Source organism: Gavia stellata, unplaced genomic scaffold, assembly GCF_030936135.1.
Source record: "Gavia stellata isolate bGavSte3 unplaced genomic scaffold, bGavSte3.hap2 HAP2_SCAFFOLD_107, whole genome shotgun sequence".
Taxonomy (NCBI): domain Eukaryota; kingdom Metazoa; phylum Chordata; class Aves; order Gaviiformes; family Gaviidae; genus Gavia; species Gavia stellata.
This window is the reverse complement of record NW_026776748.1, coordinates 71,069-93,886: the sequence shown is the minus strand read 5'-3', so window position 1 is coordinate 93,886 and position 22,818 is coordinate 71,069. Positions and strand designations below refer to the sequence as shown.

Genomic DNA, 22,818 nt, shown 5'->3' with positions numbered 1-22,818 from the left:
ATGGGGGGTTGCGGCAGTACACAACGGTTCCTTTCTGCCGCTGTTTTGTCCCCACATTTTTCTCTGCTCCAGTGTGAGCCCTTCCCATGGGCTTCAGTCTTTCAAGACCAGCTCCAGCGTGGGTCCTGTCCATGGGCTGCAGTGTGGATATCTGCTCCACCATGGTCTCTCCCACGGGCTGCCTGGGAATCTCTGGACCGTCGCCTGGAGTACGTCCTCCACCTCCTTCTTCTCTGGCCTTGGTGTCTGCAGGGTTGTTTCTCATGCTTTTTTTTTTTACTTCATTCCTCACTTCCAGTGCAGTGTTTGGCCCTTTCTCGAATATGTTTTTGCAGAGGCACCACCAGCGCTGCTAATGGGCTCAGCGTTGAGCAGCAGTGAGTCTGTTTTGGAGCCGGCTGGAACTGAATCTGTCAGACATGGGGGCAGCCCCTGGACTCTTCTCACAGAGGCCACCCCTGCAACCTTCCTCCCCCGGCTACCAAAGCTTTGCCACGTAAGCCTGGTAGAGTGCGTCCAACACAGTATGAGGCACAATCAGATGTATAAAAATTTCAACAGAAAAGAACCAGTCCAGGCTTCAGTAAGGGACAGATGTAACTTTGAATGATCTTAAGAAAAATGTTATTGTTACTCTTGCCTTAAGATTTGAAATAAATGCTCCAAAAATACAGCCATCTAATGTCCTTGCAGATCCTTTGGGATTTGGAACAGATGGAGATAGTTATGGTGATTTCCTTAATGTTATTATCATCAGATCTTAACTGCTGTACTTCACATTCCCCCTGGGCCTCTTTGACCCCGCAGGGCACTTTCCCAAAGGATTCTGCCTGGCAGGACCCTGAGGGGACAAAAAATCTGCTCTTAGGCAGTGCAGGGTTGCAATACTGCCTTCGGTATTGCAGAGCCACTCCACACTCCAGACACATGAGCTATCCCAGCTTTTCTCCAAAACCCCAATAAGATCATAGGTCTGCAAGTGTGCACAGAGTTTTAAGCCATTGTGCTCGTGTTCTGGCTCAAGCTCTTGTCTTACGTATGTCTGGGGTCAAGTTGGAAAGGCAAGTCAGTGAGTGTACTGGTTTAGCCTGGGACAGAGTTAAGTTTCTTCACAGTAGCTTGTATGGGGCTGTGTTTTGGATTTGTGCTGAAAATAGTGTTGATAATATATGGATGTTTTAGTCGTTGCTGAGCAGTCCTTGCACAGCATCAAGGCCTTCTCTGCTCCTCAGACTGCCCCACGAGCAAGTAGGCTAGGGATGCACAAGAAGTTGGGAGCGGACACGGCTGGGACAGCTGACCCCAACTCACCAAAGGGATATTCCATACTGTATAACGTCATGCTCCGCAATAAAACTGGGGGGGTGAAGTTGCTCGGGGACTGGCTGAGCATCCGTCGGTTGGTGGTGAGCAATTCTTTTCTTTTACATCACTTGTTTTTCTTGGTTGTATTTTCCTTTCTTTTTGTTGTTGTTTTTTCTTCTTTTTCCTTGCAACTTTTTTTTAACTATCAAACTGTCTTTATCTCAACCCATGATTTGTCTCACTTTTACCCTTGCAATTCTCCCCCCCATCCCACTTGGGCAGAGTGAGTGAGGGGCTGTGGGGTGCTTAGCTGCTGGCCAGGGTTAAACAGCCACAACAACAGCGCGTCAGTGAGTCAAGGTCCGGATGAGGTCTCACGACAATAATCGGGGTTCAACAAAGTCCAGTGATCACCAGGTTCACAGAGACGAGGCAGGTCTCAGGTCAAGCTGCGAAGTCACCCGCATGTCAGGGTCCAAACTGAGATCAGTGGAGTCCATGGCCAGACACAGGCACAGATGTGTCACCGCTGCAGATGTAACTCAGGTTGGGGCCAAGCACTAGAACTTAAGCTTGAAAGCTGCTCCCATGGGAAGAGGAGTCGGCTCAGGCTGAAGACTCCCAGCAGCACCATCTGGCAATGATCTCAGCAAGGCCAAAAAAGGGAAGGGGGCAGACCTCAGCGACGCTACCTCTAAGTTGCGTCGGTCCAACTATCCTACATCTCATAGCAGAGCAACATCTGGACCCCGGCCCCTTTAGTCCAGTACCCATTCGCTGCGAGGTCTCGGCCCCTGCCTCACTCAGCACCAGGCTGATGAGCTGTAGAAGTGCATCTGGCATTGGCATGGACACGAGGAGCCTGTGTTCCATCCCAGTCACCAGCAGCACTGCATCATAAGGGGATCGATTCAGGAACAATGGCCTGAACAGGCAGGCAGGCTTTCTTGGCCTTTCTCCCTGTACATAAAGCAAGGAATGCAGGGCACAGGAGGCAAAGACTTCATTTCAGTTCTCTGAGCACCTCTCCGCCAGGTCTCAGGCACCACCATTCAGATATAGATGGGCTCCTTCTGGTAAGGGCAACCTGCTACGCTGCAGTGCTCATGGACACACCAGGGGAGAGTCCTCCTGCTATGACGTGCCCATGCCCTCATGATGAGGGTCACACAAGTAGAGACTGACACATGTGTGCTCATGCATGCCTGCATGGAACCATGCATAAACCTGTACGCTCACATAAAGCCAGGAAAACATCGGCAACCGTGGACTCTGCTGAGGAGATGCTGGGGACCACAGTGGCAGAACAGGACTCAAGTACCCTGGGGAAGGACCAGGCCCCATACATGCCCATGGTGTTGCCTGAGGACCCGCAGAGACTGCACAGAGAGGGGATGAGGCAAATGAGCCCAGCAAAATTGTCCTGAGAGCACTGTTAGTGTTGCAACAGCATCAAACCCTCCCAGCAGAAGCCCACCTGCATGCAACAATGAGCAACCACCAGAGAGTGATGGGGGAGCAAGAGAAAAGGATGTGGCATGTCCTCTCACATGGCAGTCCTTGGGCATCTGGACGAGAAGCACAAGAGTGGTGCCCATTTCCTGACAACTTTGCCACAAACAAGCCCACAGGAATGACCCAGGTGCACATCACCTGCCTGCATGGGATGCCACCAGCACTTGAGCGGAGACTTCTGCCTGTGCTGACCTGTTTCTGCCCCGGAAATCCTTGGGACTCTCATTCCAGCACTTACAGAAGCCTACATATGGGAAAGCATGTGGCACAAGCCAGGAAATGAAAAGGCAGCAGTGCAGGAAACCAGAACACAGCCCATACCATTAGCTGGGATGTTTTGCATTTGGCATGAGCTTGTCAGAAAATTATTACTTCCGCAGAGGGCGCCTCTGGGCCTGAGGCAGTGCAGGACTGCTATAAAAGGCAGCCCAACCCTCTGCTCTCTCATCCACTTCTGTCGCCTCCTTCTCCTTGGGAATCAGGTGAGTGTGAAACCTCCTTTCCTCCTCTTTCAAGATCAGATCTTTCCTCGATGTATTGCCACGTTGCTTGCCAACATGACACCCATCTACAAGAAGGGCCGGAAGGAGGATCCGGGAAAATGCAGGCCTGTCAGCCTGATCTTAGTGTCGGGGAAGATTATGGGGAGGTTCATCTTGAGGGCACTCACAGGGCATGTGTAGGATAACCAGGGGATCAGGCCCAGCCAGCACGGGTTCTTGAAAGGCAGGTCCTGCTTGACCAACGTGATCTCCTTCTATAACCATGTGACCCACCTGGTGGATGAGGGAAAGGCTGGACTTCAGTAAAGTCTTCGACAGTGTCTCCCATAGTATTCTCCTGGAGAAGCTGGCAGCTCATGGCTTAGACAGGTGTACTCTTCGCTCGGTGAAAAAGTGGTTGGAAGGCTGAGCCCAGAGAGTCGTGGGGAATGGAGTTAAATCCAGTTGGTGGCTGGTCACAAGTGGAGTCCCCCAGGGCTCAGTTTTGGGGCCGGTCTTCTTTAGTATATTTATCGATGATCTGGATGAGTGGATTGAGTGCTCCCTCAGCAAGTTTGCAGATGACACCAAGTTGAGCAGGTGTGTTGATCTGCTGGAGGGTAGGAAGGATCTGCAGAGGGATCTGGACAGGCTGGATGGATGGGCTCAGGCCAATTGTATGAGGTTCAACAAGGCCAAGTGCTGGGTCCTGCACTTTGGCCACAACAACCTCATGCAATGCTACAGCCTTGGGGACGAGTGGCTGGAAAGCTCCCCCGCAGAAAAGGACCTGGGGGTGTTGGTCGACAGCCAGCTGAAGATGAGCCAGCAGTGTGCCCAGGTGGCCAAGAAGGCCAATGGCATCCTGGCCTGTATCAGAAATAGTGTGGCCAGTAGGAGTAGGGAGGTGATCGTGCCCTTGGACTCGGCACTGGTGAGGCCGCACCTCGAATACTGTGTTCAGTTTTGGGCCCCTCACTCCAAGAAGGACATTGAGGTGCTGGAGCATGTCCAGAGAAGGGTGACGAAGCTGGTGAGAGGTCTGGAGCACAATTCTTATGAGGAACGGCTGAGGGAACGGGGGTTGTTCAGTCTGGAGAAGAGGAGGCTGAGGGGAGACCATATCACTCTCTACAATTACCTGAAAGGGGGTTACAGAGAGGTGGGTGTTGGTCTCTTCTCCCAAGTGACTAGCAACATGACAAGAGGAAATGGCCTCAAGTGGCACCAGGGGAGGTTTAGGCTGGATGGAGAGAGTGGTGAAGCATTGCAACAGGCTGACCAGGGAAGTGGTGGAGTGATCCTCACTGGAGGTGTTCAAGGAACGTGTAGACGTGGCATTGCGGGACATGGTTTAGCGGGCATGGTGGTGTTTGGTTCATGGTTGGACTTGATGACATTACAGGACTTTCCAACCTTAATGATTCTGTGACTCTGATTCTTTGATTCTGTGATTCTCTGTCTCAGCTGATATGGGCTGTCCTAGCCCAGGGCTGGGAGCTGCTTCTCATGGGAGAGGGCAGGGGAGAGAGGCTGGGACTTAGTTGAGGTGGCTCCTGGGCTTCGAGCTGGGCAGCGTATGCTGGGTCAGGAGGTGCCTTACCTCCTCTGTGGTTGGGTGCAGTACTACTCCTCATGTGTCCCTGTTTTCTGTTTCCCTCTCTGCCCTCTCTCCCAGGTGCACTGCCAGCCCCGAGACATGTCCTGCTCCGACAAATGCCAGCCCTGCCAGCCCTGCCAGCCCTGCGGCCCCACCCCACTGGCCAACAGCTGCAATGAGCCCTGTGTCAGGCAGTGCCAGAACTCCACCGTCGTCATCGAGCCCCCTCTCGTGGTCGTGACCTTGCCCGGCCCCATCCTCAGCTCCTTCCCGCAGAACACTGTTGTGGGATCCTCCACCTCTGCTGCTGTTGGCAGCATCCTCAGCTGTGACGGAGTCCCCATCAACTCCGGGTGCTGTGACCTCTCCTGCATCACCAGCTGCTACTGTGGCAACAGATGTCAACCCTGCTAAAGCGGCTGGCAACGTCCTCGGGCAAGAACCTCCAAGACCTCAGAATATGGTGCTGGACAGAAGATAGAGCTGTGGGGCTTTGTATTTAGAGCTTCAGGCCATTGGTTTTTTCTTCTACTCTCTTCTCTCTCTTCCCTACCTTTCCTGTCTCCACCTCCCAACGCCAGCCTAGCAGGGACCTGTTGGCCTCCCACCCCCTGCAGGGCAGGCAGATGGACACCCTGCAGGAGCTCCACCGCATCTTAGTGGCTGCCCCTGATGCTCCCTGTGGGCCACCTCCTTTTCTTCTTTAGACTCATTAAAGTCGTGCTGCATCCAGGCCTGGGCCTCCGAGTGTTCTTTCCTTCTGAGGCAACTCCTCCAGTCTGCCTAGGGGAAAAAAATGGAGGACATGGTTGCTGGGACTCCCTGCAGTGGATTTTGTTTTGTGCCCTTTCTCTTGGAGCTGAGGAAGACCTCCCTGGCTACTCCACAGCCAATAACCATCAGTGAGAGGATGGCTCCAAAGGGTGGCAGGAGTGGGGATGGGGAGACAATAATGCTTGGGGACAGCACACAGCCTCATCTCCACCTTCCCCTCCCCTCCATTACCTGGTCTAGGGTCCATGACCAGCACCAATGGGCACGGGCAGATGAGATAGGTACCTCATACAGTCCTTCAGCACCTGGCAGGGCCCAGCTGCTCTCCAGAAATGCAGGGCTGGGGCAATTCACAAGTTAGGATTGGTATCAGCCACACTCAGGGTACTCAATGGACTCCCCACGTGCTCTGAGGCAGGGCCAGCCTCAGCTCTGCTCACACCACCACTGCTCGTCACATGCAGGCCAGGTTCTTCCCAGCCCTGCAGTCTTTGTTATTTGCTGCCTGCAGGGGATGTTTCTTCAGGTGAACAAGGCTAAGAAATGAAGAGGATATTAGCCATGCAGCATCCCATTTTCTCTGAAAATACGGTAGTCTTGACTGAAATACAGTCTTTGAGAATGCAGATTTTGTTCGTCATGACAGTGGTGCGGTGGAGCGACTTGCATATGGCAACATCACGGTTGAAGGCTATCACTGAGAGGATGATAGAATCATAGAATAGTCCAGGTCGGAAGGTTTTATTAGGTTTACGTGGGAAGGTTTTTGTTAGCGGAGAGGTCTGCAGGAGTGGTTTCTGTGAGAAGATGCCAGAAGCAACGTGGCTGATTGGTTCAGCTTTGGCCAGCAGCAGGTTCATCTTGGAGCCAGCTGGCACTGGCTATATCTGCCATGAGGATAACGTATTTAATTTAAGAAGGCGTAAAAACTGCTATGCAAGAGCTGCGGGAGAGAAGACTGAGGATATGTGAAATAAACAACTATGCAGACACCAAGGTCAGTGAAGAAGGAGGAGAAGAAGGTGCTCCAGCCACAAGACAAGAGATTACCCTGCAGCCCATGGTGAAGACCCGGGTGATGCATGTTGTGCCTCTGCAGCCCATGGAGGACTATGGTGAATCAGATATCCATGCTGCAGCCCATGGAGGACCTCAGCCCGGAGCAGATGGATGTGCTGTGAAGGAAGTTGTGACCCCGTGAACTGGAACAGGTTCCTGGAAGCAACTGTGGTCCCATGGAGAGAAGACCATACTGGAGCAGGTCTTCTGGCAGGACTTGTGACCCCATGGGAACCGCATGCTGGAGCAGTCCGTTCCTGAACGGACCCATGCTAGAGCAGTTTGTGAAGAGCTGCAGCCTGTGGGAAGGACCCACTTTGGAGGAGAACTGTCTCCCATGGGTGGGACTCCACAGTGGAGGAGGTGAGCAGCGTGAGGAGGAGAGAGTGGCGGAGGCTACATGCAATGAACAGACCTCAACCCCCATTCCCCATCCCCCTGCACCACTCGAAGGGAGGAGGTAGAAAAGTCGGGAGTGAAGTTGAGCGCAGGAAGAAGGGAAGTATGGGGGGGAAGGTGTTTTTAGATCTGTTCTTATTTCTCATCATCCTACTCCATGGTTAACTGGCAATAAATAAACTAATTTCCCCAAGTTGACTCTGCTTTGCCCAAGATGTCTCCCTGTCCTCATTTTGGCCCATGAGCCTTTCGTCCTATTTTTTCCCCTTTTCCAGTTGAGGAGGGGGAAGTGATAGAATGGCTTGGTGGTCACCTGGCAGCCAGCCAAGGTCAACCCATCACAACCTCAAAAGATCATTTGGTCCAATCTTTCACGGGAAAGGGAGCCTGGATGAGATTATCTACCACCTTGTCCAATCGCATCTTGAAAACCTCCAGCAATGGGGACTTTACCACATCCCTGGGGACGTTGTTCCAGTGAATGACTGTTCTTACTGTAAAAACAGTATTTCTCATGACAGGCGGAAACTTCTTCCCATGCAACTTGTATCTGTTGGCCCTTGTCTTCTCCTGCGGCTCCTTGTAATGAGAGAGCCTCCATCCTCTTTGTAGCCGCCCTTTAAGTACTGGAACGCTGTGACGAGGTGCCTCCTGAGCCTTCTGTTCTCCAGGGAGAAAAGACCTAACTCCTTCAGTCTTTCCTCATAGGACAGGTTCTCTAGCCCTTTGGTCATCTTTGTCACGTACACGGGAGTGGCGGCGGGTGCTGGATCGGGATCAGCGGAGGCCGAGGCAGAGGCCTTGGATCCTGGTGGTGGCTTTCTTGATGCAGAACGGCCAGTCAGCAGTAGAGCCACCTGGGTGAAGATGGCCACAAGCCCAATGTCCACGCTACCAGGGCTTGCAGGAAGCAGATTTTCTTTTTCATGAGAGTGGTGTAATGGAGCAGTTTCCATATGGCGCCATCACGATTAAAGGACATCACTGAGAGGATCATGAACTCAGTGATAGCCAGGAAGAATGGGAAAAAAGACTGTGCCTGCCAGCCGGCAACACAAATGGTTTTCCTGGTGACAAGGAAAGTCGTCATCATTTTTGACACAACAGTGGTGGTGTAGCACATGTCCACGAAGGAAACCTGATGAGGAAGAAGAAATGCAGCAAGGTCTGCAGGTGTTGATTGCTCTGCACAGTGACAATGAGCAGGCCATTCTCCACCAGGGTTAGAAGATACATGGAGAAGATAATGGGGCCTGGGGCCATGTGACCACCTTGGGAGGTCTGGGAAGCCCAGGGGAATGAGATTAGTTACAGGTGTTTTGTTCTCCTTTGCCATGACCCAGTACATGACCAAAAGGAATCAGCTGCCCAGACAAGAGTGAAGGAACAAAGCTGTGGTGGGTTAAATCTACTACTTCTCTTGCTGTCAGAAGGACAAAACCAGCCCCTCTTGCTGACTGACAGAACCCATTTACCCCAGATGACGGTCTGACCATGCCTGGGCTCAGGTGCGTGTAGCAGACGAGAGCAGAGAGGACCTGGCAGACATCTGAGCAACATTTCCGGTTTGCTGGAACTGACCATTGCCATAAAATGGCTGACTCCCATTGCACCTCATTGTATGTGTGGCAGGTAATTCCTGGGTGCATTGGTTTCTTAATTGCCTACTTCATTTGCCCAAGGTGCCTGTTAGCTATAATGAAGACCATGGGTGGAAAGTTCATCAAGTGTGATGGGGAAGAGGAGAGAACGCTGGGTGAGAGCTGCCAATGTCTTTGCCCAAGGGAGCTAAGCTATGGTGAGACACTAAGCCGAGCATCCTTCTGGAGCAATTAGTTCATTTGTGAAAATGTGAAATGAATTTACCATGTTGTCAAGTGAAGGACCCACAGCTGTCGTTTTGTCTTTGGGGGGACCAGCCTGGCATGGGCTGGATGGAAATCTGTCCCTTCTGGGTTTGACACATTTCTGAGACAATGCTGGCACATCTTTACAGACAGGCCAGAAGATGCAACTTCACACAAAACACTCTGATCCCTTTCTGGAGAAGCAAAAGAAGGTGGTGGCGTGACCTTACTTTCCCATCCCTTGCAGAGACCATTTCAGTCTGCACACGTGACAGGGACGCGGCATGGCTCTTCGGTACCTACCGGAGGCCAGCTACCTTGACCATCAATGAGAAGATGTGCTCAGTGAAGGGACTGACTGCAAGGACAAGCTGGGATTGTCCAAGGGTGGAAGCTGCTCACCGAGAGGCACTATCAGGAGCATCCGTGTAGTCTGTTTCTCCTGTAGGTGCTAAGACATAAGGCAGAGGGGGCTTGAGGACTGGAAGAGATCTGTGGGATGCTTAAAAGGGCTTCAGGGATTCCACTGTGTCCTTCCTTCAGGCACATGATGGACAAATGTCTGTCTGCAATGGCAGAAGTTGCTGACGGCTTGGATATGGGAGGATTGGGTGTTGCAGAAGAGGCCAAAAGAGCTCAGGATCCTTAGGAAGAGCAAGATAGAGGCTGAGGAAAAGTGGGATGCTACTTTGGAAGTAGCCTGTAATGAGGAGGAGAGCCCTGTAAAGCAAGGGTCATCAATAGAATGAAGAGAGATTTCCCAAAGCTAAAGATGTGCAAGGAATGCAAAGTGTGTACACTGAATAGCTAATTGTGAGCCAGGAGATTAGCAACCGACAGCCTAGTGTCCCACGTTCTCGAGAATTCGGGCTGACTGTGGCATGTCACAGCAGCTTTGGGGTGCAGTACCAGGCACATTTCAGGGAATAAAGCAACCATGTAGGAGGATTGTCTTAGAGATTTAGAGGGGAAAAGAAAAAAGTTTTTCGAATGCTTGCTTTCTTCAAATTCAGGACACAGTTAGTCTTGATATTTCCCCTCATACTGCATTTCTCTGATGATTGACATGGGTGAAAGAACAGCTGGACCTCTTTCTTCAGCGTCGTTTTTATTGGCGGTTTAAATCCCTCTTTCAGATATACAGTGCGTTCCAAAAACTGTGTACAATTTAACAACAGAAGAGCTAAAGTCACCACAGAGCTGTCTAGGAATAAAAATACAAACGGTGAAGGGTCAGACAACTTAGCCATGGATGCCAAACCCCACTCCACTCAGTACCAGCAATAAACCCACAGTGGTCTCTCCCAGCTCCCTAGCTTGCATGTGCTGGCCCCCCACTTTCCTCCCCAGGGGCTCAAAGACTCAAACAAGAACCTGCCTTCCAGCTCCCTCCTGCTCCAAACATCGAATCTCTTTCTCATCCACAACCAAGAGCAAACTCTGAAATCGGGCTGCCCATCACTAATGAGCACGTAGCCACTAATTACCAGGACTCCCAGAGCCTCAAGTGAAGCCTTGTGTCCTGAGTCCAACTCCAGCCCCGCCACAGTGGCCCATGAACCTCTGGGCTTCTGTCAAAACATGGGGTAGGAAGCACTGTCTGACATTTCTACTTGCCCTGCTTTGATCCAGGACATCGCTGACTCTTAGGGCTGGGAACAGACACCAGGCATTGTGCAGTGTGCATTGGGCCCACAGCTTGGCCCACCAGACCTGGTGTGATTTCTCCCAGGAAGGAGTGTCAATATCTCCTGATGTAGAGGAAGAAGCATTAGACGGATGGAGAGAAGTAATCAGAGCACAGTGACAAAGTTCATCTGCATGGGCAGTGGTGTTCAGTGTCCCAGAGAGACTCCTCAGGGAGACGCTCCAGTGAAAGCATGCGGTCACGATTCACAGTCCGCTAATACGTAAACGCAATGGCTCAGTGTGTGTGTTTTTGTGTGTGTATTGATATAGCTATACGCATTTTCGCAACATAATATTTTGGGAGCTCTAAAGCATAAAAGTTACTCAGAGCTCTTGCCTCAAGTGTGGATACTGCAGAACCATAATGCCCATCTCCTTTCAGGATGCCCCGGAGGGGAGCTGTGCTGTGCCTCAGCTCCCAGCTCCCTGCTCTTCTGCCACTCAGAGCCTCTGGAGGACAGCCTGGAGTGCCTGGCCCTCGTGCTGGGATCAGGACACCTGTAGGGGATGAGGGACCTGAGCAGTTGCTGCAAAGTTGCATTCTGCTTCCAGTTCCTTGCCACCTTGGTGGGCTTCTGGCTCCCCAAGTTCACACAAATTGAAGGTGGAAGGCAGGGAAAAAGGAAACCCTGGAAACGTCGACATGCAGGGGGAAATGAGTGGCCAGAGTACGCTGCATTACATGTGCCAGGCAGCACATAAAATGTGACACCCTCATAATGTCAATGAGATGAGAGCTTCCAAATCCCTGCGGCAGCTTTGAGAAGTCCGGTGTATCTGTGTTGCAAAGGGAGAAATTTGGGACTGCAGGAGAGCAGAGAACTCCCAGGGCAGCACGTTTGAGAAACACTAGCCCCACAAGTCCTTCCTGTCAGCATGCTCATAAAAAAAGGCCACCAGTGCACCCCAGGCTGACAACACCTGCCTCCACTGCACCTCTCTGGTGCTTAGTCCATGTCTTCTGCCCACACACATGCATCCTGGTCCCGGAAATCCTGGGGCCTCTCATCCCAGCACGCAAAAGAAACATCCATGATGGAATGGGCATGCTATAAACCAGGAAATGCAAAGGCAGGGTAGAGGGAAACAGCAAGACATCCCTGGGATCTTTCCGTTCATTAGGAGTGTAAAGGAAAATTGTTGCTTATGCAGCACTGCCTTTGGCCTTGAGGCAGCGTGAGGCCAGTATAAAAGCCAGCCTAACTCGCCGCTCTCTCAACCACTTCTGTCACTTCCTTCTCCTTGGGAACCAGGTGAGTTGGAACCCCCTTTCTCCTCCACCTCCTCCTCTAGGATGGAGCCTGGCCTTCAAGGACAACTCAGCTGACACCTGCTCCTTGGTCTTATGGTACTGCTCTGAGATCATGGTCGTGGGAAAGGGCAGAGGAGAGATGGTCTGTCATGGATGTAGGCTGAGGCTGGGCTGAGGTAGCTTTTTGGCTACAGGCAAGACAGGAGGGTCCCTCGGCCTGGCTGCTATCTGAAGGATGCCTCTGGGCTGAGGCAAAGAGGCCCTTGTTCCCTCCTGCACACCCTCCACCTGCCCACCAGGCAGGTGTCTTGGCTTCCTTGTGGTGGGGTTGCAGGCTGTTGCTCAGGTGTCCCTGTGCTCTCCTTCCTCCCTGTCCTCTCTCCCAGGTGCACTGCTAACCCTGAGACATGTCCTGCTCTGACAAGTGCCAGCCCTACCAGCCATGCTGCCTGACTCCACTGGCCAACAGCTGCCATGAGCCCTGTGTCAGGCAGTGCCAGCCTTCCACCGTCGTCATCCAGCCCTCCCCCATAGTGGTGACCTTGCCCGGCCCCATCCTCAGCTTCTTCCTGCAGAAAACCGTTGTGGGATCCTCCACCTCTGCTGCTGTTGGCAGCATCCTCAGCTGTGACGGAGTCCCCATCAACTCTGGGTGCTGAGACCTCTCCTGCATCACCAGCCACTACTGTAGCAGAAGATGTCAACCCTGCTAAATCTACTGGCAACTTCCTTGGGTAATAACCTCAGAACATGGTGCTGGACAAGAGATAGAACTTTGGACTTTTGTATTTAGAATAGCTCTTCATCCCTGGATTCTCCTGCAAAGGGTGGCAGGAAGAGGTCAGCCTGTGTTGTGTTTAAGCATGGCCTATGTCTACTTTTCCTTCTTCCACTCTCTTCTCTCTCTCTTTCCTTTGCTGTCGCCTTCTGCCAACGCAGCCTAGCAGGGACTTGTTGGCCTCCCTCCCCCTGCAGGGCAGGCAGATGGACACCCTGCAGGAGCTCCACCGTATCTTAGTTGCTGCCCCTGATGCTCCCTGTGAGCCACCTCCTTTTCTTCTTTAGACTCCTTAACATCGTGCTGCATCCAAGCCTGGGCCTCTGAGTGTTCTTTCCTTCTGAGGCAACTCTTCCAGTGTGCCTAGGAAAAAAGGTGACTTTTTGGAGAGGATTATATTGGGCACAAAAGAGGACCCTTCCTCATTCCCAGAGGAAGGAGAGGGTAGGGCTCACTGCACTGGGTTGTCTTTTGTGCCCTGTCCCTTGGACCTGAGGAAGACATTTCTGGCCACTCCACAGCCAACGGCCATCAGTCTTTCCAGCCTTGTTGCATCTCTTCCCAGTTGGGCCTGGAGTACTGGGCCCCGGAGCATCTTCTGTGAAAGGGGAGCCCAACCCTCGAGTGAGGAGCCCATGGCTGCAGGTGGCCAATGGATTAGGTCAGCAGTTGCTCTGGCTCTTGCGGAAGGGATCTGCTCTAGCTCTGGATTGAGCTGTGCTGGGGGAAGGAGGCTTGAATAGAGAATGGCTCCAAAGTGTGGCAGGAGTGGGGATATGGAGACAATAATGCCTGGGGACAGCCCACAGTCTCATCTCCACCTTCCCCTCCCCTCCATTGCTGGTCCATGGTCCATGGCCAGCACACATGGGCACGGGCAGATGAGATAGGTACCTCATACAGTCCTTCAGCACCTGGCAGGGCCCAGCTGCTCTCCAGAAATGCAGAGCTGGGGCAATTTACAAGTTAGTACTGGTATCAGCCACAAAATAGAGTCCCCACTCCCTGTGAATCCAACACCCCCATGGGCCACTGCAGCTCCAGGAGAGCACCCAGTGCCCAAAGACGCATGGCTAGTTTGTGGTACTTTGTCTCCTCCAAGCCTGTGACAGCTTTCTTGGGCCTCTAATGTTGCACCACTGCCGTTCCCAGCTCTGTTCCAGAGAGGGTCTGTGCAAGAGCAGTTACCCACTCCATCCCTGCTGGGCCACTGTGGCAACAGTGGGACATGTTTCTGTGCCCAGCAGCTTCTCTGATCTATCTCTGCTGGGCCATTCTCAGCCTTTTTGTGTTGGCTGATATTCTCAGGCACTGGCTGGTCCAAAAACCTTGGCATATCAGAGGCCTTGGCCAGGAGGAGATGCCATGGCAGAAGGCCGTCCATGAACATCTGGAACTCTGGACACTGCCCTCCCCAGAGGAAAAGGTAACATTCAGACAGAAGGTCTTTCTGCCTGAAGGGTCAGTTATGAGAGCCTTCATCTGCCTCCTGGTGGCCCTGTGAAGCGAGGTGATGAACATATTGAGGCACTGACGCCATCTTCCCTGTTTTCAGGGTCTGTGTAATACCAGCTCTGCAGGCCCTAAGTTCCACAAAGCATCTGTTCCCTGCATATCCCTGCAGGAAATCCCCACTTTCTGGCCATCATCCCACCATTTACAGGCAGATGGTGGCCGGGCAGATGGCAGCAGTGCACAGAGTGTTCCCACAGCAACGTGGGCTCTCCACAGTCCAATGACTCCCTGCCTTCTTGTGTCTTGTTTCAGGTGTCCATCTTCACTGACTCTGTGTGACTGACTTGGCTTCACTATTAATGCCAACATTTAGGTATGCTTTTCAGTGACATCTGAAAATTTCTTTTTAGATGTCGGCCTTCAGCCCCGGGTTAATGCTCTAAATCCTGGCATCTCTTGGGTATCTGTGGTCTTCTGGTTGCAGAAAAGAGACTCCTGAAGGCACTGCTGGGCTGAGAATAACGGCTTAGGCACACAGTGCTCCATGGACCACGTGAGGTTCTACTCATGCTCCTCCTGCCCACAGTTCGGGTCAGAGACACCATCTTTCTCCATCTCACTGGGCGCTGGGCACCTTCTTGCTGTGCCAGGAAACCAAGGCTTCACCTCCTCCTTGATGAGACCTGCTGCCCCAGCACTAGGGTCAGTCACCAGCACCCAGTTCCTCCTCACTGTGTGCATGACCCCCACAGGTCGAGAACAGGTCGTGTCCCGGGGACACAGCGATACAGGACAGGCACAAATCCAACCATAGCACAAACACTAGGGCATGACCCTGCTCATAGTCAGCTTCCCTGGCTCCCCAAGTGCTCTGAGGCAGGGCCAGCACTAGTTCTGCTCACACCACCGCTGCTCCACTGATGCAGGCCAGGGCCTTCCCAGCACTGCAGTCCCTGGCTGTTGGAGATCTGTTGTTGCCCCTTGTCTGCTCCTTGTGTCTTCTTGTGATGAGAGAGCCTCTGTCCTCTTTGTAGCCACCCTTTAATTAGTGGACTACTGTGTTGAGGTCCCCCTTAGCCTCTGTTCTCCAGGGAGAAAAGACTTAACTCCTTCAGTCTTTCCTCATAGAACAGGTTCCCAGCCCTTTGGTCATCTTTGGCACGTACAAGGTGGTGGCAGCAGGCGGCAGACCAGGATCCAGCAGTGGTGGCCCCCACCTCCAGCACATCAACAACCAGGTTTTCCTAGGTCATTCAGCCTTGGAATCTAATCCATTTTATCATCCCAAAGCAAGCACAATTTTCCTGAGCAAGTCTCAAACAGATGTGCAAGAGAAGAGGAGGAGTAACCACATCAACCATTTTTCTCCTGAGCAGCTTACAAAAATATACAGCTCATGCTTAACAATATTTGTAGGTGACTGCACAGTCAGACAAGCTAATCTTTGAAGCACAATAAAGGGCACAATTAGCAATATTGTACCCTATAAAGAACAGAGATTCAGACAGGTGATTGGATATTTTTGAGAAAAAATTTCATCCTCTCACATAGGAAGAAGTTCCAGATGACTACTACAAGCATGGCCCTAATCACAAGCACATATACCGGTTTGTTTGGACACTTTTCAATGCTGCACAGCTGACAGCTGAATATGCAATTTGGTTTATTTGGAAAGACTTTTAACCTATGCAGAGATTTACATATGCCCTAGTGACTGTAAGAGGATAGTCCTAGGAGCTATAATGCTGGCTTCTAAAGTAGGGATGATCAGGCTGTGTGGATTATTGCCAAACATTGAAAGACTTATTGAAAGACCATGAACTCAGTAATATCTAGGAAGAAAAGAGAACATGACTGTGCCAGCCAGCAGGCAACACAAATGGTTTTCCTTATGACATGGAAAGTTTTCATCATTTTTGACACAACAGTGGTGATGTAGCAGATCTCCAGGAAGGAAACCTGATGAGGAAGAAATGCAGCAAGGTCTGCAGATGCTGATTGCTCCACACAGTGACAATGAAGAGGTCGTTCTCCATCAGGGTTAGAAGATACATGGAGAAGATAATGGCACATGGGGTCATGTGTCCACTTAGGGAGTTCGGGAAGCCTAGGGGAATGAGATCAATTACAGGTGTCTTTTTCTCCTTTGCCATGGCTCTAAAAATTACAAAGGAGGTTATCTCAAAGTGAAAAAAAATTCTGCGTGAAAGAAGACCCTAACTAATAAAAATTTCAGCTGTAGATTGCAAATAATCACCTGCATGATCATCTGCACTAAGCCAATTCTGTCCCCAGAATGCATTATCTTAGAACAAAGGTGAATATAAATGGAATTTAAGGATGCTATAAAAATAACGAAGTGCAGTGGGTTTTTTTTCCAGTTCAGCTACTCCTGATCTACAGCTCTCAACAGTTTGAACAAGATAATGAGAATATTTTTTTTAAATGTGTCCCTTTTTGACTCTGACCCATGCTATTCTCCCTTGTGTGATTTTATTCTTTCCAAGAGTAATTGCAAATTCCCAGTTCTCAGAAAGGTGTCAAACAGGAGTCTTGTCCACGTTCTTTGTGGGCTGTGTGGCTGTGTTCCTGGTCCTGTCCTCCACCTTTTTTTTTTTTTGCATATGTTTATGTTTCTCAAGGGCATCATATTGTCCTGTTTGGAGTAGCTTTGTCATGTCCTTTGGTGGGTTCGATATTGGCTGACTGCCAGATGCCTACCAACTCTTTCTCAATCCCCCTCCTCAACAAGACAAGGGGAGTAAATAAGGTAAAAAAGTAATGGGTCAAGATAAAGACAGAGAGATCAAATGCCCGTTACACTCACAGGCAAAACATATTCAACTTGGGGAAGATTAATGTAAATTATTGCCAACTAAGAATAGATTAGAATGGTGAGAAACAAAGACAAAAAAAAAAAAAAAACCCAAACCAACTGGTTTTAGGTATTTAGGTATGCTTTTCAATTATACTTTACAATTTCTTTGACCTCCACCCTCAGCTCCAGGTAGTGATTTAAACACTTGTCACCCTCAGGCAGTCGCCATCTCCTAGGTGCTGAGGAGAAACTCCTGAAGGCACCACTGGACTTGAAATAAGGGCTCAGGCATACAGGGTCCCATGGACCAGGAAATGTTCCCCTCACTCTCCTCCTGCCTGCAGTTCCGGGCAGATTCATTGTCCGTACTCATCATCCAGGCAGTGGGCACCTTATTGTTGTGCCCACAGACCAAGGCCTCACTTCTTCCTCTCTGAGATCCGCAAGCAGTTGCACTAAGTGCTTCACCAGTGCCAGGGTATCTCCATCTCCTCACCCTGCCTGGGACACCAAAGCCTTGTTTCCGGGGGAATCTGTCCTCCAACAGACCTCACATACTGACAGGATTTGCAGCAAAATAATGGAGCGCAGATCAGTGCCATCAAGGTAGGAAATCTCTTCCCATGCTAAGCTTTGCTAGCCAAAGTGTTAGGCTGAGTGGAAGGAAGGCATAGCCCCTGAGTGTGTACTCAGGGACCCAGGAGCCATCCAAGATGACAGGGAACTGGAAGTGGGATGTAACATTCTCATAGAGGCTCCTTGGGTCCCTCACCCTGCTGAAGGTGTCCTGGTCCCAGCACAAGAGGACCAGGCACTACAGACTGTTCTCTGGAGGCTCTGAGCAATGGGAAAGCAGGGAGCTGAGGCACAGCACAGCTCCCCTCTGGGGGGACCCTGGCAGGAGGTGACAGACATTTTTGCACAGTGGGATCCACACCAAGCTGAAGTGCATGCTGAGACTGTCTGTGTGTGAGAAAGTGGGAAAATCACCTCCCAGCCCCAAGAGCAGAGCTTCTGGAAATGACTCCCTGTTCAGGACACTAGTTGGGAGGGTCCCTTGGGAGACGGTCCTGAAGGGCAAAGGGGCCCAGGAAGGCTGGACCTTCTTCAAGAAGGAAATCTTGAAGGCGCAGGAGCAGGCAGTGCCCATGTGCCGTAAGAAGAGCCGGCGGGGAAGACGGCCGGCCTGGCTGAACAAGGAGCTTATGCTGAGGCTCGGGGAAAAAAAGAGAACTTACCACCTCTGGAAAAAGGGGCAGGCAAGTGAAGAAGAATACAAGGACCTCGTTAGGTCATGCAGGGAGGGAATTAGGAAGGCGAAAGCCCAGCTAGAGCTCAACCTGGCCACGGTCGTGAGGGACAGCAAAAAAAGCTTCTATAAATACATTAACAACAAAAAGAGAGCCAAGGAGGATCTCCATCCTCTACTGGATGTGGCGGGGAACATTGTCACGAAGGATGAGGAAAAGGCTGAGGTACTTAATGCCTTCTTTGCCTCAGTCTTTAACAGCCACACCAGGTATCCCCAGGGTATCCGTCTCCCTGAGCTGGATGACAGGGATGGAGAGCAAAATAGGCTCCCCATGATCCAGGAGGAAGCAGTTAACGACCTGCTATGCCACCTGGACACTCATAAGTCTATGGGGCCTGATGGCATCCACCCAAGGGTGCTGAGGGAGCTGGCGGAGGAGCTTGCCAAGCCGCTCTCCATCATTTATCAACAGTCCTGGTCAACGGGGGAGGTCCCGGATGACTGGAGGCTTGCCAACGTGACGCCCATCTACAAGAAGGGTCGGAAGGAGGATCCGGGGAACTACAGGCCTGTCAGCCTGACCTCGGTGCCAGGGAAGGTTATGGAGAGGCTTATCTTGAGGGCGCTCACGGGACACGTGCAGGATACCCAAGGGATCAGGCCAAGCCAGCACGGGTTCATGAAAGGCAGGTCCTGCTTGACCAACCTGATCTCCTTCTATGACCAGGTGACCCGCCTAGTGGACGAGGGAAAGGCTGTTGATGTTGTCTACCTGGACTTCAGCAAAGCCTTCGACACTGTTCCCCACAGTATTCTCCTAGAGAAGCTGGCGGCCCGTGGTTTAGACAGGTACACTCTCCGCTGGGTAAAAAACTGGCTGGATGGCCGAGCCCAGAGAGTTGTGGTGAATGGGGTGAAATCCAGCTGGCGGCCGGTCACAAGCGGAGTCCCCCAGGGCTCAGTTTTGGGACCGGTCTTGTTTAATGTCTTCATTGATGATCTGGATGAGGGGATAGAGTGCTCCCTCAGCAAGTTTGCAGATGACACCAAGTTGGGAGGGAGTGTTGATCTGCTGGAGGGTAGGAAGGCTCTGCAGAGGGATCTGGACAGGCTGGATGGATGGGCTGAGGCCAACCGGATGAAGTTCAATAAGGCCAAGTGCCGGGTTCTACACTTTGGCCACAACAACCCCAGGCAACGCTACAGGCTTGGGGATGAGTGGCTGGAAAGCTCCCCCGCAGAAAAGGACCTGGGGGTGTTGATCGACACCCGGCTGAATATGAGCCAGCAGTGTGCCCAGGTGTCCAAGAAGGCCAATGGCATCCTGGCCTGTATCAGAAATGGTGTGGCCAGCAGGAGCAGGGAGGTGATCATGCCTCTGTACTCGGCGCTGGTGAGGCCGCACCTCGAATACTGTGTTCAGTTTTGGGCCCCTCACTACAAGAAAGACATTGAGGTGCTGGAGCGTGTCCAGAGAAGGGCGACGAAGCTGGTGAGGGGTCTGGAACACAAGTCTTATGAGGAGCGGCTGAGGGAGCTGGGGTTGTTTAGCCTGGAGAAGCGGAGGCTGAGGGGAGACCTTATCGCTCTCTACAGCTACCTGAAGGGGGGTTGCAGAGAGGTGGGTGTTGGTCTCTTCTCCCAAGTGACTAGTGACAGGACTAGAGGAAATGGCCTCAAGTTGCGCCAGGGGAGTTTCAGGCTAGATATTAGGAAAAAGTTCTTTACTGAGAGAGTAGTGAAACATTGGAATAGGCTGCCCAGGGAGGTGGTAGAGTCACCCTCCCTGGAGGTATTCAAGGAGCGTGTGGATGTGGCATGTAGCTTGATGGACATGGAGCTGTGTGTTGTTGGGTGGGTTGGTTTTTGGTGTGTTGTGGCTTGTTGTTGTTGTGTGGTGGTTGGCTTTTTTTTTTCTTTTTTTCTTTTTTTTTTCTTTTTTTTTTTTTTTCCAGGTTGGACTTGATGATCTTACAGGTCTTTTCCAACCGTAGTGATTCTGTGATTCTGTGATTCTGTGACTCAGTGTGGAAGGTGAAGGAAGAAGTGAGGAAGAGAAAATATTTGTTCTTATCTTGCCTGAAACACTCCCTTTCTGGTTCAGCCTGCTCTGGCAGTGAATCATTTTTGTCCTTCAGTCAACAGCCCACTGAACATTTTCATGGAAGACAACCTGGGGGTGATCTTGGAGATGGCCATGTGGAGGAATCATTCCCTGAGCTCTCCACAGACACAGTGTGCATCCAGCTTTCCAGCTGTAAGTGTAAACAAAGAAGCACAGAAGATGTGAGCATGTTAACTGAGCAGGTTAATGCAGAACCTCTGTCTGCACTTCTCAGTGACCATCCACCTTTCCATCCCTCTCAGGCACAGGACATCTCTTTTCTTCAGGTGCCTCATTCTCTTTGCCTCATTCTGATTCTCCCTGTTCTGTCCGTCCTTCTCACACACCCCAATTTGATACAGATTAAGCTCTGCCTGTCACTCCAGAAGGCTTCACTGCTAACACATATGCTTTTACTCCCTCAGAAAGGAAAACTCAGCTAAAACTTCTTTGTAGCCACCACAGTTGGTTTTGTCAGCTTCCAACACAGCCGCTTTCAAAGGTCAGCTCTTTGCTCCACCAAACAGACTTAGCATGACACTGTGCACAGAGGGACAAGCTCATTCCTAGAAATGGAGTGAACAGCTGTTTTCTGTCAGGAAATTGGGGCACAGGGATTCACCCCAGCAAAGCAATGGTGATTCTCCTGAGACGGAGGAGACACCTGTAAAGCAATGGAACAGCTTGGGGCATGGGTGGGAATCCAGTTGAACATAAAATCTTCCCCCATCTCTGGCTGATGGGTCTTTTTCACATGCTGAGGGTTTGGCTGATGCCCAGGTGCACGGCTAGGAAGGGCTTTTCCTTCCTCCGGCTATTTTGGCTAGAAGATAAAGCCACAAAAGCCATCATGTCTTACAACAAGGGCTCCCTTCTGCAACAGTGTGCTTCAGAGGAGGCTGAGGGAAGAATGAGAGCAGGACAAGCCAGTCAGATACATCTTTATAATACTTATTCCCAATGCTGCAGTTAGTTTCAGCTCAGGGGGTTTGATGGAGACTGGTGTGGTTCATGTAGTATCCTTCAATAGCTCTCCCCCCAGTCCAGGCACTCCTTGAACTTGACAGCTTTATTGGACTGTTTTGCTGGATCCGAACTCAGAAAGTCACACCAGCATACTGTTAATGACATTTGTCTTTGCTGCACAGGCTGGGGAGGCAGAGACCTAGCATGCCACTGCTGGACAAGCTGAGGTCTATAAGCAAACTGCTGGGGAGGGAAACACACACACTCTTTCTGTGCAATGCTGCATGCTGTGGGTACCAATGTGGGCTCAGTGGAGAGACAGGTGGTGCTGTCCTGAAGCTTAGCATTCTTGTTAGCCTGAAAGACACATCTCACCAAAGACTGCAAGTCCCACCAAGATTGCCAGAAAAAACAAGACTATGTCATGCTTTCCCTTTCACAGGTTGCCCACAGAGTTCCAAGAAAGAGGGAGCTGGTGCTTCCAGGTTCCCATCTTCTCCTCCCTCTGCTGCCTCAAAACAGCCTCCAAACCTCACTGTGGAAAGTGGAGAAAATCTTGTAAACTGCTGCTCCAGACAGACATCCTTACATCCCCACACTGCTGACCCAGGGAGGTGTCGGGAGTTTCCCGAAGATGTCGGGAGTTTCCCGATGCCAGGAGTTGACCGACGGTTCGCGGCTGAAGGAACAGATGCGTCCGACTCAATATGAGTGATAAAGCATAGTCCACTTTATTATTCAAGCAACACATATTTATACCGTTAGACCTAATACGCACCTACTTGTTAGATCCTAATTGGCTGAGCCTAAAACATACGTCTACTTGCAGTTTGAGCCTAACAGTTACTTTTGTTTATGTTCTTCTACTTGCAGTTTGAGCAGCTGTATAACTCCCTTCTACTTTGATCATAACTACTTGTTATCTACATCCTCACTTCTCAAGGACGCCCAGTCCTTGCCACGTAGCCCTTATTTATTGCTTCGCTTGTAATTTTCCACAGGCCTGTCTTTGTCTCTCTCAGAACAAGCTCTGATCCATCAGCTGCACAGGACCACCCCAGGGGCCCGCATCCTGCCCTGCACAGGACCACCCCAGGGGCCCGCATCCTGCCTTCCCACAATTCCCCCTTTTTCTTTTTGTATGAGGAGAGCTTGACCAAAACTTTTTTCCACTAGCCGGCGAAGACATGACATAACACAGCTTAAACATAATATTACTACTACTACGATTATTAAAAGCATAAAAATACTTTGTAGCAGTCCTTTGAGCCATCCGTTTAGTGAAAACCATTCCGAGTATTTGCAGACCCCCCAAAAATTCCCCAACCAGATTTATTCAACCGAGCATTCATTTCATTAACAGTTTGATTCACTGTTCCCCAGTCCGAGTCATTCAATGGCACTCCCACTAGACAAGTGATGAAAGGCACACTAGTCCCCATACATTCTGTTTTATGTTAAACGCCGCCCTCGGTAACCCGTCCAGGACATCAGTCCAGATCAGGATTAGCGTGAGACTCCAC

At 51.0% G+C, this 22,818-nt stretch overlaps 2 pseudogenes; both read left to right on the top strand.

Moving 5' to 3' along the window:
• Positions 1-3,168: 3,168 nt before the first annotated feature.
• LOC132321281 (feather keratin Cos1-1/Cos1-3/Cos2-1-like) lies at positions 3,169-5,316 on the top strand (annotated as a pseudogene).
• Positions 5,317-6,610: 1,294 nt separating this feature from the next.
• LOC104263848 (cyclin-Y-like protein 1-B) lies at positions 6,611-15,953 on the top strand (annotated as a pseudogene).
• Positions 15,954-22,818: the final 6,865 nt, after the last annotated feature.